The sequence below is a fragment of the Pinus tabuliformis genome, chromosome J (assembly GCF_031772625.1).
Source record: "Pinus tabuliformis cultivar Carrire ecotype Pingquan chromosome J, CPIR1, whole genome shotgun sequence".
Classification (NCBI taxonomy): domain Eukaryota; kingdom Viridiplantae; phylum Streptophyta; class Pinopsida; order Pinales; family Pinaceae; genus Pinus; species Pinus tabuliformis.
In genome coordinates this window covers 211,871,480-211,889,744 of record NC_142295.1, presented here as the reverse complement: position 1 = coordinate 211,889,744, position 18,265 = coordinate 211,871,480, and positions in this window count along the sequence as shown.

Here is an 18,265-nt window from a genome sequence, read left to right as displayed (position 1 = left end):
GGATTACTCTCATTCATTGTGTTTCCCATTTCATTCCGATGATGAAGGATCCATTATGACCTTCCTTCAACGGATCACTTCCTGTCGACTTCAGCTCATTATCTAGGAAGTTGATCTAGAAACTCCTTTCCAGTACCTTAGAGCTTGCATGCCTCAATGGCAAGTTCTTCACACTCAATGACAGGTTCTCATCATTGGCCCTCGATCGAGTGATTTCACAGGTGTTCAACTTCAGTTCCTTATTCACACTTCATGAATTGTATTCATAGTACCTTGAGATTCATTGACATTATGGGTGGTTTCTCTCGCGCTTGTTAACGATTCACATCATTGGCCCGTAATCAAGTGATTTTCTAGCATGTTTGACTTTAGCACCTCTATTCACATGTTAGAATTTGTACTTCGATCGGGCCGTGTTGGAGCACAAGACCCTGGGCTTATATAAAAAAGTCCAGGTTGCGAGGAGTGATGAGTCATTCATGATTATATACATGATTCTTTAGACGGGTGGCTGCGACCATGCCGTGGGTATCATTTTGATCCCGCTCAGTCAAATGGCTGCGAACATACCATGGGTCTTTTCATTTTGATCCTCTCTAAGTGAATGGATGCACCCATGTTATGGATCTATTTCATATGATCCCTTTAGTCGGATGGTTGCGCCCATGCCGAGGATCCATGCACATGATCCTTTTCTTGATGGATAGCTGCGCCTATACCATGGATTCATGTATTGTTATATGCCTCTCATGTTTATCATGCATGACTATTAGATTTCAAATATGTACATGTATGTTTGAGTTGTAGGTCTTCCCATGCTGGTATTCCAAGTCCTCGCTCTGTCTTAAAGCATTTCAGCCATCACTCTCAGCTCTGAGTTCATGCTTTAGGGTGCATTTGTTACACAATAATTTGTCACTCCCTGTTCCTGATCCTGGAGAACCCTAGTAGTGACTACTGTGTTATACTTTCACCTTGAAACCAATGTTCTTGCATCCCTTGAAGTTTGAAGAAAGTAGTCCTCACTCCCTTTAGAACATTTCCAGAGAATCCTTCTTAAAACCCAATTTTTAAGATCAACGCTCTTTCCCAGTGTCTCACCTACGCCGATGGAAGAGTTTTAAATTGTGACCCACGCTGATCGGCACTACTGTTAGCCCAATACTCGCGCCGATCTACTTCTGGACTATTTTCATAAAAGGAAACAGAGTTTCACGTCTAGAAACTATTGGAAATAATACTAAGAGGGGGGGGGGGATGAATTAATATTCACAAAACAATAAATTTTTCATTTCCATAATCATATTTATATACCCTACTTCAGTGAAGGGAACTCACGTGTGCACACAACTGTTCTTAAGGCAACCAACGTATATCCAGTGAACTTATGATTCAGTTAATTCATCATATGTTGATCTTTAATCAGTGCATCAGTACTTTATTAAACATTAAACAATAACCATGTGCAGTAATAATAGAATAAACCATCACACATAAGCAACACACATGAACACCAAGATTTAAGGTGGAAACCCAATGTGGGTGAAAAACCACCTGCTGCTGTCTTATTTTAATATAAGAAAAACTTGTTTATAATCTTGTACTGGTGCAGACTCATACCAGTACGTAGGCACCCACATGCAGAAGGCTACAACATTCTCTCATTCTCCAACTTATACTGGAAGGGAGCTACAACCCCCTAGCTCTTGTACTAGCCAATCTGTTTACTAGTATGTAGGTGCCGACCTACAGAAGGCTCCAACCTTCACTTGTTTTCCAGCTGCTAATGGAAGGGAGCTCCAACCCACTAACTCTTGTACTAGCTGAACCATTTACTAGTATGTAGGCGCCGACCTACAAAAAGCTACAACCTTCTCTCTTCCTCCAGGGACCACATTTCATAAATTTTCAGACTAAATACTCCTGGAATACAACACTAGAATCTGAAGGCCTCGTTTCATCAAATTTTCATACTGGACCCATCAACAACATTGAAGCTCAAAATCAATTACCATTGCAATACAACCAATCACTAAAAACCCATCATCACTGAAGCAAATAAAAATCAATCAATTTGAACATTCAAAACACTGTCACCAGAACACAGAGTAGAACCCAGAACTTTGCAACAATAACTAGAACCAACTACAACTTCAAACATCATATTTCATAATGTATACGCTACTTCGATGTGCCGCACCAACGTGTATACGTGCTTTTATCAAAGCGAACTAGCATATAGATCTGAAAATACTAACTTAAAACATCACAACTATTCCAGACTTCAGTCATACCCAAATCAGAACATTTACAGTGTAAATCATGCATTAGCATTCAGATCTAGACTATCCACGATCAAACCATATAATGATAATTCATTTCAGGCCTTATGATCTCAATCCATTATCCATCATCAACCTCTTAGGTGCATCCTTAGTTCAGATCAAGCAAAGCATCAAAAACCCATAACATGCATATTTTCTTTTGATCTCACTACTCATAAAATATTCATTGCTTGCACCCTTATCCCTTTGATCTCCTCCTCCTTATATAGTTTTATGTCTTTCTCAATACCTTGAACCAAAACCACTTAGGACCAATACCTCGGACCAAATACCTCAGACCAATACCTCAAACCAAATACCTCAGACCAATACCTCAAACCAAATACCTCAGACCAAATACCTCAGACCAATACCTCGGACCAATACCTCGGACCAAATTCCTCAAACCAATACCTTGGACAAAAACCTTGATTTTCAATCCCATACATGATTTTCCTTCTATGAAAGTGCGTGCATACATATACTGTCCTTTTTTTCTGTTAACTCACGTGTATACGCTACTTGGACAAAATGAACCAACATATACCTCTCTTTCTTCAATCTTTGGAGTCTGATCTGTAATTTTTTGTTGTTAACCTATTGCACTGTGAACTGTCATTTATGTGAGTTGCCATCAAGGACAAACCTGTATCATAATTCCAAAAATATCCCCCTTTGGACTTGATGGCAACCACAACACCAAGATACTCTCCCCCTTTGACATCAAGGGCAAAGGGAGGACCAAGATATTCTCCCTCTTTGATATTCATTATGTTGTCCATGCTCCCCCTATGTACATGCAGAGTCTGCAAAGATATTTTTCAAAAGAATAACATGAATCTATAACTCAACTAAGTGAGTATGACATCCCTAATACCAATGACTCATACATACATCAATCTCCCAACCAAGTGGGGATACACCAAATTTGACTCATCCACCCAACCAAGGGGGATATACCCAATGTTTATGCATGACTAAAATAACAATTATTACATCATCCTTCTCATGTATAGTGGGGTTACAAATTATGTATTTTCATGACCTTTACATCAAATTATATACATAACATTTATAACAAGGACCAACAATCTAAACAAGACCATGACAAGCATATACAACTATCATACACCATATATGATCTGCACCATCATCATCTGTCAGTAGCATCAAGATCAATAACTTGTATATGTCCACTATCAAAAGAGTCATCTGAATCAAGGCAACTATGTGAATCAAACATTATAAGTATCATCATGTTCCAAGGTCTTCTATTATAATGCGAACAATGCATTATTAGAAACATATGCTCCCCCTGAACCTGTGCCATCTGTTCACTGACAAATCTGATTATTGCAAATATCAGTAAGATCATCAAGGCATCATCATCAATCAGATATACATCAACTTTTTAATAGCTTATGAGGACCAAAACACTTCCACATATCATAAACATATTGTAACCATCATCAAACAGAGCAGATAATTCACTTAATCATATCAAACCCGTTTTCCCGAGTCTGTCCCAATGCTTTTTCCTCAAAACCCCATATACGTGACTGTGCAGCTTCTAACTCAAATATATACGCGACATGTCTTCATGATAACTACATATGAGAATTGGAATACTGAATTTTTACACTTTCATCTCCCCATGGGTTTGTTATGTCTGCAAACTGAGCTATGCCACATATTTCTGACAATAATTCCTTCTTCTTCAATACCTTGGATTGTGATGATGTTTGCTCCTTTTGGTATGGTGGCCGAAATTTTCTCCTGCATTCCTTTGATTTATGTCCAAACTTGTTACATGCATAGCATCTTACATGTTTCATATTCCTTCTATCAAAATCAATAGCTTTGTGACCAAACATATTGCAAGCAAAACAATATCCCTTAAAGTACCTGGAAATTGATGATCTTTCTATCTGACGGTCTTGAACTATTCTACTTCTACATCTGGTTGCAACATGTCCAAAATTATGACATTTAAAAGATTCAACATTATTTGTTAGAGAAAAGAAACAATTACCCCTTCCATAGTTAGGTGGAAATGTTTTACTTTAAAGTCTTTATTTCCTTAGTTGTTGATGGGGTTGACCTTTTATCTCCTTGTTGATCATTTCAAATTTTGCATTGGAGTTCCTTACCTCATCTTGTAAGCTAGATTCACCTTCATGAAGACCAAGACCAGTATTTATAATAGGCGAACGCTGAACTTTGATGATTTCGTCTAACGTTTCCGATCCTTTAGCAAATCTAAGATTTAAAGTATTTGTCTTTTCAAGTTCTTTTCTTAGACTTACTACTTCACATTCTAACACTTCATTGTGTTTTTCCTTTTCATTGAGTTGATGTGTCACTCTGTTTATAACTGTATCCTTTTCTGCCAAACTGACTTTGAGTTGATTGATTTCTTTAAGGAAATCTTCCTTTTCTAAGGTATCATTTTCATATGCCATGAGTAGCTTAATTTCTTGATCATCTTCATCACTATTGGACAAGCCATCACTATCATCATGAGTATAATAACTTATATTACCTTCTACAGACATCTTTCCTTTCACCTGAGGGCATTTAGCATCGTAATTACCAACTCTACCACAAGCAAAGCATTTGAATGGTAGCTTGCCTTTGAATCTTCCGGAACCCCGTTGAAGCTTCCTGACAAAATTTACCTCATCTTCTTCTTATGAAATGTGTCCTGATTCATTGTGCTCTTCCTTTTCTTTTCTCGGCCTACATAGTACATAGGAGCTGGCCTACATAAGGCTCCAACCTTCACTTGTTTTCCAACTGCTACTGGAAGGGAGCTCCAACCCCCTGGATCTTGTACTATTCGATCCATTTACTAGTACGTAGGTGCCAACCTACAGAAGGCTACGACCTTCTCTCTTCCTCCAAGGACTACGTTTCATAAATTTTCAGACTGGATACTCCTGGTGTTGAAAATACTGAGAGGGGGGGTGAATTAGTATTTCTTTTCTATCCTGCTAGACCTTTGGCTTCCTTCTGTCCTATTGGACCTTCAGCTTCCTTCTGTCCTGCTAGACCTATGACTTCCTTCTATCCTTCTGGACCTAAAATTAGCTTCTTTCTCTCTCGATCTTTGGCTTCTTTTGTACCTTTATCGTTTGTTAGACCTTTGGCTTCTTGACCTTTCGACTTCTCGATCTTTCGTTCCCTCGACCTTTGGGCTTCCTTTTTCTTCCACTGAACCTTTGGCTTCCCCCTCTTTAGTTTCCTCTGTCTCTTCGAGTTCCTTTTTCTTTGGCTTCCTTCGGCTTACTTAGAACTGAAGTGTTTTAACTCATTCTTATACGAGTTTCACCAATGACCAAAGGACATGTCTATTGGAGGGAGGCCGACTTGTATATTAAAAATATATATCGGAGAGTCTTTTATCCATAGACTTGATTATTAATGGAAAACCATATAAGAGCTTCTATACCCACATGGAGGTTCCACATGCCACGTCCTCACCTTTAATCCAATTGCAACTTCATGAAAGATCGGAGTTATTCCTAAGACTCCTTGATATGCGATAAATACAAATCAAAAGTGTTTACATTGGTGGGTTTTAAACAAAGACCTGACCAATCACCAAGCAATGCTTTAACACAGAACCTACCAATGAACGTCGGTCCCACCTGAATGCACAAGACCGGACCCCAAATAAAATTAAACTTGTGTCCATAAACTTCTTAGGTCCACTTAGTCCCAAGTCTTATCGGATTAATTCTCCACCGTTGATCTCATCATTAATCCGACGGTTGTTGATCCACCCGATCAACAAACCCAATCGCCGATCCTCCACCGTTTGATCAAGGCGCGTTGGATCCAATGGTTCACAACGATATCAGTCGAGGAACTTGTGCGACGCTTAACCACCTTTACGAAGCCGATAAGGATTATAAATCCTTGATCTATAAAAGTTTGAGTCCATTTTGAGATTAACGTCCGATCACTTTATGACCCGATATCCATTGGATATACGAGGTCATCAAATCTACAGCTTACAGATGTTCAACTAGCACACGGGTTAAAAATAGGCCTAACCCCCACTGTTGACTGTGACGTAAGTGTTTGAAAATGAGATCGACAACTAGGATTTAGTGTGGGCCTTCAGCCACGATCAAAACATCCATACACTCCTACCCATGCTCTTTCGATAGCTGTTGTTCTTTGTTTTCTTCTTTACTCCTCTGTTGTCATTATTGCTTTGTTTTCTTCTTCTCTTGCTCCGATGACTTGCTTCTTTGATGGCTTTCAATAAACTCTTCATCTTACTCTTTGGCTTCACGATGGCTTCTCCTATTTGGCTTCTTGCTCCTGTTGCTTCACGGATCTATTGCTTCTATTATGTCTGTATATATATATCTATATATATATATATATTCAATCCACTTGGGTCCTCTATCTCATCATGTCATCATATATCAAACTTTCATCACTATGGTGAAACCCTGGGCAATCATGTATCAAAGAATTTTCCATCACAAACACTGCTATATTGACATCAATGACAACCTAGATTAACAATCTCCCCCTTTGTCATTGATGGCAATATTCTTCTTCTATCCCCCTTTGACATTAATGGCAAAGGAGTGCACAAGGACTCCCCCTATCAAACTTCTTATGTTCTTTATGAATAGTAGATCTTCATGGGTATGTTACTCCCCCTATTGTGGTGCTCTTCTTTTTACTCAAGATAGAAGGATTTTTGCCTCATCATCAGCTAGCAAATTATCCATTCTTTATGTCTCAATAACTACTTTATCATGGCTTCAACGATGCTTAAAGATGCTCCATTGCAATGCTTCCAAATAGACTCCAAATAGCCATACACCAAATGTTCAAGTCCAAGATTTTATGCTTCTGCAATCCGAATTTTTGTTGTCTTCACAATCAGAATTAAGAGTCTTTATAGTCTGAATCAGGAGAAGACGCCACTGAAATTGTTATCTTTCTTCATATCCAAGTTCCTTTGTATCTCTGTGCTTCTCCTTAAGTTACTAGGCTATATTCAGTTGCACAACATTCTCCTTTCTATAGTCCTTTTGATGAGCCATATTTTCCTTGTGTTCTTGTAAAAGTCTCTGCAAGTTATCTCCATTAGCAGATTTTGATATCCAATATGTGATTGTCTTTTAAATTCTTTTTACTGATTGGCATCTTTTTGCAATGCTTCAGTTTTGTTAGATGCTTCCAACTGCTCTTGCTTCAAGCTCCATTCCCAGATGTATCTGTTTGTTTGAAGGTTGCCTCTATTTGTGTCCATAATTTACATGTTCTCACACCAAATCACTGAGTCGAGACATTTAACATCTGTAATAATAGCAACATAGTTATTTTCCCTATTTCTCCAGCATTGGATGGCCTTCTCTGCTGCTCCAATTTATCCTTAGTGATCAAGTGGAAAGAACATCTTCAACAACAATCCAAATAATGGTTACAAGATCATGTTATTCAATGTAGTGCTCCTGAGAAATGATCTTTATCAAAGAATGATTGTTAATATAGCTCATCAAGGATTTCATAAGGACCCTTTCACGAATAGCTTCTGCAATAATGATCAAGAATCACAAGCTCCTCCTAACTGTATGCATCATCTCTTTTTGGTAGAATCCCATCATCAAACACTTGAAAATTAAGAATATCTTCATCAAGTCAACAACATATGTTGTTGGCTGGAGAGCTCAAGACTTTTTCATATTGTATTTGCTTTCTTCTCTATACTTGTATAACTTTATTTTCTGGCATAGTTCTAGCTTGCGAAGGTGCCTAAATCAAGTTACAATTACGTGCCATATGACCAAATTTATGACACTTGAAGCACTCTATGTTGTTCTTGAATAAGAATTCATGACTTCTTCTTGCAAAATTGCTTCTCGGAGATTGACAGGGATCATTATATTTATCTTTGTGATATGCCCTAAAATCTTTTGCTATGTGTCCAAAGTTTGTACATGAATAACAATAACCAAGAAATAAACTTTGGTACTTGGGAGATGGAGATTTCCTTGATGTACTTCTAAAGCCTTTTTGCCTTGAGATCCTTTGATTATAACCATTTCTTCTTGCGTCCTTGACATCATCTGCATTTCTTCTTGGAATAGGATTTCCTTCGTTGTTGCCTTGACTCTTATCCTTGCCTTTGCTGGAACTGGGAGCATCAACATTCCTTTCTGGCTTCCTCACATCCTTTTTGTTTGAAGCATTATCACTCTTGCTTGAGGATCCTCCTTCATAGCCAAGACCTGATTTATCAAATGGAGATCTTTGATGGCTGAGCATGTCATCCAAGGCTTGAGAGCTCTTCAAGATTTTTTCCATCCCTTTAACCTTTTTCCCGAGGGAGACAATCTCTTCTTCCAATCTTTCGCAATCATTATTCTTCTTAGCAAGTTGTTTCTCAGTTTCTTCCTTGATACAAGTAGCTTCATTTGCTTCTATTTTAAGGTAGATGATATCTGACTTCATTTTGAATAATTCTTCATTTTCTTTTGCTAGACTGCTCTCCATTTCTTCCTTGATTCTTGTAGCTTTACATGTTTCGGCCTTGATAAGGTTGATGTTAGATTTTAATTTGAAGATTTCTCCATCCTTTGCTTTTAGTTGACATATCATGGTGTTTCTCTCCTTTTCTACTTCATCAACTTGTCCTTCTATGATTTCCAATGCTTCCATTGTCTTCTCAACTCCTTGTGCTAACTTTCTTGCTTCTTGTAGTTGAGATTTGAGAGAGGATACCTCTACCTTGTACAGACCAATCTCTTCTTTATGTTTGTTCAAGTTGACTTGACAAGGTATCTTCCTGTTTCTTTGCTTTATCCAATTGATTTGTCATGGATTTGACTTCTTCATGATGCTTTCTTTTGCTTTGATGAGATTCCTTCTTAAGCTTCGCAAGCTCTTCATCCCTTTCTTGTACTTGAAGCTTGACAAGGTCAACTTTCTTCCTTGTTTGGTCTTGGTCACCAACTAGTGCTTTCTTATTAAGTTCCTCATTTTCCTTTTTTAAATTGATAATCTCTTACATGGCAACCATAAGTTTAGTGAGGAGATCTTCTACAAAGTATTTTTCATTCTCTTCATTTTCTAGGTCTTCTTTAGCCTTGATGTCATCAATATTATCTTGAGCTTCCTTGACGGACTCTAGATTTTCTTCTTGTTTTCCATCATTTTCTTGACTAGAGATCATTTGCAATGCTCCTTCTGAGTGAAGATCATGAAGTTTGTCCTATATCCCCTTTACTGACGAACATTTTCCTAACTTTTTCTTTATAGAATTTGGTAGCCCATTCAAGATTGCCTTCATCGCTTTTGCATAGTACTCCTTGGATTGTCCATTCACCATGTTATCAATGATTACTGATTCCCATACTTCAATGCCTTGAGTCTTTAAGAAATTCCTCATTCTTGCTTCCCATATATCAAAGTTTTCATTGAACCATGGAGCATTCACAAATTGATTGACTTGTATTTCAGTGGTAGAGGGAGACACATCTTTCGAAGGATTGGAGACTTTCTTCCTTGGCTTCGCCATTTGTGTTCTAATGATCAACCTCCAAGCTGTTAGGCTTTGAGTGAAGGTATTGGCTCTTATACCAATTGTTGGAAATACTATGAGGGGGGGTGAATCTGTATTTCTTTTCAATTGTTATTTTTACTAGTTAAATCATTTATATTTATAACACAAAAATGAACAATATAAATAAATGCTTTTATTAATATAATCTTTACAATAAATCAAGTACAATATATATAAGGCTCCAATCTATTTCCAAGCACCAACTTGGTCATTTGTGAGGCTCCAACCTCTAGGGCTCCAACCCTATCTTCTCAAGGCACCAACTTTGTGTTTAGGAGCACCAACTCCAAGGACACCAATCCTTCCAATTCTGAGGCACCAACCCCAAGGGCTCAAACCCTATCTTGTCAAGGCACCAACCTTGTTTGTTTTAGGCTCAAACCTTCAGGGCACCACCCCTCTGGGCTCCAACCCACTGCTATATTTTGTCTAGATATGTTTGATAGTAATTCTCTGCCCCCAAAATCTTCTTCACTGAATTCTGTCAATCTACAGCTTCACTGTAGTCTTCATGCTACATCATCAATGACAACCTATCTTCATATGAAGGAGTCTTCACAACTCTTCATATTGCCCACACAGAGTTTGCAAAGTTACCTCATGATGATTTCAAATAGCCATCATGATCTACAATAGTCTTCACACAACTTCAATGTGTCTACAATGAACTGCACTAAGCTCTGCACAAAAACAACTCTCTATTTCAAGCCTCTGTTCTTATTGTCGCAGTAACTGCTTTAGGAGTGATTGTTGCAGTATCTTACTTCCAAGGAACAAACTCACAAATACTTCAATTCTGGTGTTTTATACTGCTCCCTTCAACTGATGACTGATGAAATCTTACTTGGCTGGTTTGAGGTCAAACAGATCTTCGTCTTCCGCTGGCCCTTTCGGCTTCCTTCTTCCTGTTGTGACCTTCAGCTTCCTTCTATCCTATTGGACCTTCAGCTTCCTTCTGTCCTACTGGACCTTCAGCTTCCTTCTATCTTGCTGGACCTTCGACTTCCTTCTGTCCCATTGGACCTTCAACTTCCTTCTGTCCTGCTGGACCTACGACTTCCTTCTGTCGTGCTGGACCTACAACTAGCTTCTTTCTCCCTCGATCTTGTGCTTCTTTTGTACCTTTATCGTCTGCTAGACCTTTGGCTTCTTGACCTTTCAACTTCTCAATCTTTCGTTCACTCAACCTTTGGGCTTCCTTTTTCTTCCGCTAAACCTTTGGCTTCCCCCTCTTCAACTTCCTCTATCTCTTCAAGTTCCTTTTTCTTCAGCTTACTCAGAACTAAAGAATTTTAACTCATTTTTATACAAGTTTCACCAATGACCAAAGGACATAGCTATTGAGGGAGGCCGACTTGTATATTAAAAATATATATCGGAGAGTCTTTTATCCATAGACTTGATTATTCACGGAAAACCATATAAGAGCTACTATACCCACATGGAGGTCCCACATGCCACGTCATCACCTTTAATCCAATTGTAACTTCATGAAAGATCGGAGTTATTCCTAAGACTCCTCGATATGCGATAAATACAAATTGGAAGTGTTTACATTGGTGGGTTTTAAACAAAGACCCGACCAATCACCAAGCAATGCTTTAACACAAAACCTGCCAACGAACGCCGGTCCCACCTGAATGCACAAGACCGGACCCCAAATAAAATTAAACTCATGTCCATAAACTTCTCGGGTCCACTTAGTCCCAAGTCTTATCGGATTAATTCTCCACCGTTGATCTCATCATTAATTTGATGGTTGTTGATCCACTCGATCAACAAACCCAATCGTCAATCCTCCACTGTTTGATCAAGGCGCGCTGGATCCAATGGTTCACAATGATATCGGCTGGGGAACTTGCGTGACGATTAACCGCATTTACGGAGCCGATAAGGATTATAAATCCTTGATCTATAAAAGTTCGAGTCCGTTTTGAGATTAACGTCTGATCACTTTATGACCCGATACCCATTAGATATACAAGGTCATCAAATCTATAGCCTGCGGGTCTTCAACTAGCACACGAGTTAAAAACAAGACTAACTCCCATCCTTGACTGTGACGTAAGCATTTGAAAATTAGATCAACGGCTAGGATTTAGTGCGGGCCTTCAGCCACGATCAAAACATCCGTACACTCCTACCCCCGCTCTTTCGATAGCTTTTGCTCTTTGTTTTCTTCTTTACTCCTCTATTATTGTTGTTTCTCTATTTTCTTCTTCTCTTGCTCTGATGACTTGCTTCTTTGATGGCTTTCGATAAACTCTTCATCCTACTCTTTGGCTTTATGATGGCTTCTCCTCTTTTACTTCTTGCTCCTGTTGCTTCATGGATCTACTGCTTCTATTTTATATATATATATATATATATATTCAATCCACTTGGGTCCTCTATCTCATCATGTCATCATATATCAAACTTTCATCACTATGGTGAAACCCTGGGCAATCATGTATCAATGGGAAATCATGTATCAAAGAATTTTCCATCACAAACACTGTTATATTGACATCAATGACAACCTAGATTAACACCTGGAACATAACACCACAATCTGAAGGCCTCGTTTCATCAAATTTTCATACTAGACCCATCAGCAACATTGAAGCTCAAAATAAATTACCATTGCAATACAACCAATCACTGAAAACCCATCATCACTAAAGAAAATAAAAATCAATCAATCTAAACATTCAAAACACTATCACCAGAACACAACGCAGAACCCAGAACTCTGCAACAATAGCTAGAACCAACTGCAAATTCAAACATCATATTTCAGAATGTATACACTACTTTGATGTGCCGAACCAGCGTACAGATATGAAAATACTAACTTAAAACATCACAACTATTCCAGACTTTAGTCATACCCAGATTAGAACATTTATAGTGTAAATCATGCGTTAGCATTCAGATCTAGACTATCCATGATCAAACCACATAATGATAATTCATTTTAGGCCTTATGATCTTGATCCATTATCCATCATCAACCTCTTAGGTGCATCCTTAGTTCAGATCAAGAAAAGCATCAAAAACCCATAACATGCATATTTTCTTTTGATCTCACTCCTCATAAGATATTCATTGCTTGCACCCTTATCCCTTTGATCTTCTCCTCCTTATATAGTTGTAGGTCTTTCTCAATACCTCAGACCAAAACCACTTAGGACCAATACCTCGGACCAATACCTTAGGCCAAATACCTCGGACCAATACCTCGGACCAAATACGTCAGACCAATACCTTGGACAAAAACCTTGTTTTTCCATCCCATACGCGCTTTTCCTTTTGTGAAAGTCCATGCATACGTATATGCTCCTTTTTTTCTGTTAACCCACGTGTATACGCTACTTGGACAAAATGAACCAACATATACCTCTCTTTCTTCAATATTTGGAGTTTGATCTGTAATTCTTTGTTGTTAACCTGTTGCACTATGAACTGCCATCTATGTGAGTTGCCATCAAGGACAACACCTATATCATAATGCCAAAAAAACTTCTAGTGGCGATGTGCTGGATGTCCGTTTGGTTGGATAAGGGCCGAGAACTCCATATAAGGTTCTTTCCCCCTTAAAAGTGGACCTTCCCAAGGAGGTAAGACCTTCTTCCCCCTTGAGTGGATCTCTCTCTTATCCTCCTCTCCCTATACAAACCACTGCCTCTTACCCTTTTTTATTACAATAAAACACATAATGAAAGTGGTGGAGAGATAGAACCAGCTGCAAAATTATGAAATCTTTAGATTTTGATAGAAGAATATTAGACTTAGATGACAAAATACTATTCTTTGGTAGCTAAAGCACGAGGAGAGAGAGTTAGAGATTGGAAGCCATTTCATGTCAAGCTACAGGGGGAAAAGAGTGCTGAAAAGGCATGTAGCGGGACTTGGATACCGCAAAGGAGATCTCCAACGTCAAGGCTTCGGTTTTATTTCTCTTTGAAGTTTATTTTAATACAACTAATTGTTTATTTCCTATATCGGGTGTAATATTACATTTGATAGCTTATATTTCCTTGACCTTTTAAGTAGATTGGATTCGATTTTATGCTATTACGTTTGTTGTTGTTTCTTGCATGTTTGTTTCAGGTACTTGAACGAAAGGAACAAAAGGAAGCTGGAGCAAGGAAGCAAGATCACCATCAAGTGGATTAGCGTTATAAGAGGTAGGCCCTCATATTCAATTCTAATCTAATGAAATTTACATTAGATTGTCTTGTTTGTGGCTAGACCGACTCTCTTGGGCTGGAGAGATCATCTCTGTCCGCGGAGAGGATATTCCTACACCACAATACTACAAGTTGGGAATCAAGGAATACATGCAGGTGATGGATACCTAGGTGGTGGGCATCGGCCAAGAGGCCTATGACGACATCATATTCTGCTTGATTGTTGGTGGCTAACCCGATACAAATTCCATTGAAGAGACGAGGTGTCTGGTCAGGAGAGTATATGGCCCATGCTACAGCAGCGAGATTTTGCGACCATCGAGATGCACCGTTAGCAAACTCGTGGTGATAAGATGGTGGAAGATCCATCTGTTGACATGAGATTAGATAGCGATTTTTAGAATACATCCATGATGAGGTGATCATCATAAACAATAAGTATTTGCACATACATGCTTAGTCTAACATTTTATCGATGAAATTTTTTGAGGTAGAGACCATTTACGATATTTTTTATGCAAGTCCTGGCGGGCTTTGATAGTATTTATGCCCCCTTGTGGAGGAAATGCTTGATGATGTATGGGCCCTTCCAAAGGGTTTCGAACACCAATTGCGCTATGGGTAGGGTTTCTCTGAACTGGTTCAGAGCTAACTAAATAGATTGTATGAGAGGCGGTGCTACTCATGGCGTGGGATGTTGATGCCTCATTGTCATTGTATGACATGATATCTTGTGGAGGTATCCATCTCTGGGGTGAGGTCTTGTTATGGCGTGGCCTATTTGTGTGGATTGGTTTTAGTGCTGCTCTTGTTGCACAGAACCGTGTAAGGTACTGACAATTCCTTGTGTGGTGGAATTGAGAGCATATGCGACAATAACATCGCGTAATTTTTTCTTGGTTTGTGAGGTGCTTATATGGGATGTGGGCCACTAAGAGGAAGATGTAATTGAACTTACTCAATTCACGACATTTATTGATCAAACTTCTTCACCGATTGGGGGGACGGGTTCTGTGGATTCTGTATCTAACTCCAACAGATAGGGATTTTCCTTTATGAAGTTACGTATGAAATTCACTGTTTTGCAGAATTGAGGAAGGTCAGGGCACCTCCTTTTGTGATGGTTCTCCTCGCATATAGTGCATATATGGTATTGATGCCTAGATTTTCTTCTTTGGTCCTCTTGGGTGGTGGGGTGGACTTGGTAACATGTCCATAACTCTGGGCAGCAGTTTACTGGATGAGTAGGGTCATCACATATAGCACACGGTAAAGTAGAGGGGTGGAAATACTGCTTATTCTGCCTTCGTGTGTTGTAGGCAGGTGTAGAGCTGGATGATGCCTCTTCCTGTATGTAGAAGATGTTTTGAAATTTATCATCCTATGGAGGTGGGGTTGGTGCTATGGGCTCATTGTTGTTGGCTTGGATGAGACATTTGAGTGTCTCTTAGAGTTCAGGGATATTCAGACAATGATGAGTGTAGTGTCCATATTTATCGCATATGGCGCACACATGGTTGATGCGTACTTCCTCTTTACGTAAAGGCACGCTTTTGCTCCCTTTGGTGAAGCTGGGGTTATTGATGTTTTAGAGGCATTCATGATTGTTTTTAACTCATCTTTTTTGGGGCATATATGAGTTGGGTGCCTGAATTCCTCACATAACGCGCAGGGTTGCATGGGTTTGGAGGAGTTGGAAGTTTCTACTTTTTTACCATTTCGTTTCACTTTACTAGCGGCTCTAGTTGTAGTAGGCATAGGACGATTTTAAGTAGGTGAGGTCCTCTGAAGTGGAGGTACAGGGAAGGTTCCTTCCTAAATGTTTCCTGACTCAGTCGACACGGTCATGGGGATCAGGTACCAAACTAGTACTATGAGAGTCATACTTGGTAATGTGAGGGTTTCCATGGCTTGGTGTGAGACGAACCCGGGTGGGGGGAATAAGGAGGGGTTTTGCATAATTGTATAAGGTAAAGTCCTGACTTCTTCAGTGGCAGGGGGTGGGGATTCTGGAACTGATTCTGGGGTTTGGGCAGTGTTTGATGAAGTGATCATGCACACCGGTGCTCTAGTATTTGGGACAAGCTCTTGTCTTACCAGAGGGTCTCCTAGGAATGTTCCTAGGAGGTTTAATGGTTTAAACTGGCTTGGGCTAAGCTCAGTATAAGTAGTGATCACCTCTTGGGATACTAAGGGAAACACAACATTTGGTGTGGGTGAAGTTACCTTCTCATAGTATGTGAGTTGATCAATGGTATTGACCTTCCCATCGTGGGGGGAACATCATGGTTTTGAACACCGATGAGGCGACTGCGAGCATTTCATACATATAGCTTCGACCTAGTAGGATGTTGTAATCCAATTGGGTTTCGAGTAATTCAATGTCTATTAACAAAGTTTTTCCAGCCAACTTAATTGACACACTATGGTATAAACTGACAGGAGTAGAAGGGCATCTGCCATATGCTCTAGGTGTTATGTCAGAAGGCTTAAGCTCAGGGGATCCTAATATTTGCCAAATGGATTTGGACATGATGCATGTAGAAGCCCCTTCGTCGACAACACAATGATGGATGTTCATATTGTGGACTGAGATAGGGATTTGGAAAGTGGCGACTGAGGGTAGCCATGGAGTAGATTTGTCCAAGTAAAAGACCATGAGGCAGGAATCAGATGGGTCGATTGTGCCTAAAGAGGAAAGTAGGGCTTTCCACTGGGTTGGGCATGTCTGCAGGACTTCAAGCAAAGTCATTGACTATGCTATAATTATGAGCATATTTTGAATTGGGCCCTACGTGCTGTAAGGGTCCTTTGACCATTTTAGGCATGGTATCTATGGAAGGTCACGTGATGGTCAATGGTCCAATAGGTATGGTCGTAGCCGAGGTGGACAAATTAGGCTTCGGGGGAGTCTCAAGAGTTCAATTCCTCATTTGTAAGACGATGCCCGCTCCTGTCGTGAATATATCATGGTGAGGAGTATTGATGAGGTTCCCACCAGATGGGGGAGTTTGAGAAGTTTGTTTTTGTGTGTTAACGATTCCCTGATGGGGGAAGGGTTCCTGCATGACTGCAATTAGTTGGCCACCTTGCCCCATACTGTCTTGTATCCTTTTCAAATCAGGAAGTTGAGGACAATCATGGGTATAATGACCATCCTCCCTGCAGATAGTGCATGCATGATTAGTCTAGAGACTAGTGTTCTTGCCCTGTTTTTTCCATTTATTGTTGGCCATACCTTGGTTTTGGTTCTAGTTGGGGTTATCCCTTCCTAGTGCCCTTGGGGGTTGCTTCTTATTGCTACCTCCCTGCTCGGGTTCTCCCTTTAACTTATTTTTTGGTTTTTTTCCTAGCACCGTTAGAAGGATTAACTGAATTGTAGTGAAGCAAGAGATGATTGCACTAGATTCACCCATTCATTATTTTGCTTTGGCGGGATATTTTGTTGTGGTGCTAGGAAAGGAGAATATTGGTTCTCTTGTCCCTTGTTAATGTACTAGTTCGGGGGGGGGGGGGCAGATGTCTTATCCGTAATCCAAGAAGAGTATTGATTTCCCTAAAGGGGATGATACGAGCCTCCTTGTGAAGGCTGGTGTGGGTTGACCATTATAATGCCCTGTATTTTTCAATGGTGGTGTAGCATCATATGATGGGCCATTAATTGGATACGCGGGGCATTGATAATTATTGTTGTGATGTCTTTGGGACACGCCACCAAATAGTCCGTCAACAGTATTGGATGTGCCTGCAATTTCTTGATAAGACCGCAGGTGTGGGGCATCTGGAAGCATGTGATAAATGTACCTAGACTGGTTATATATTAGCTCCAGTTGTTGAGATTTACTATTGGATTATACCTTGGTTTGCAAGAATGTTTTAGCCACATATTTAGAGATTTAGGAGATGAGGGATCTCAAGAAAATGTCCAGGAGGACTTTATCTTCAAAGTCAGTTTTGCACAGGCTGCAACGTTTCCACCATTCATGGATATGGTTTGAGATGTGCATAGCTTGTGTTTGTTTGAAGTTGGTTAGGAGTTCCAAACTTGAATCATGGCGGATTGGGAGTTGGAAGAAAGTAAGGAAAGCAATAGATAATGAGCTAAAGGTTCAGTGAGACATAAAGGACTGGTCTATATACCACTTTGCGGCGGGCCCTGTTAGGGTGCGTTG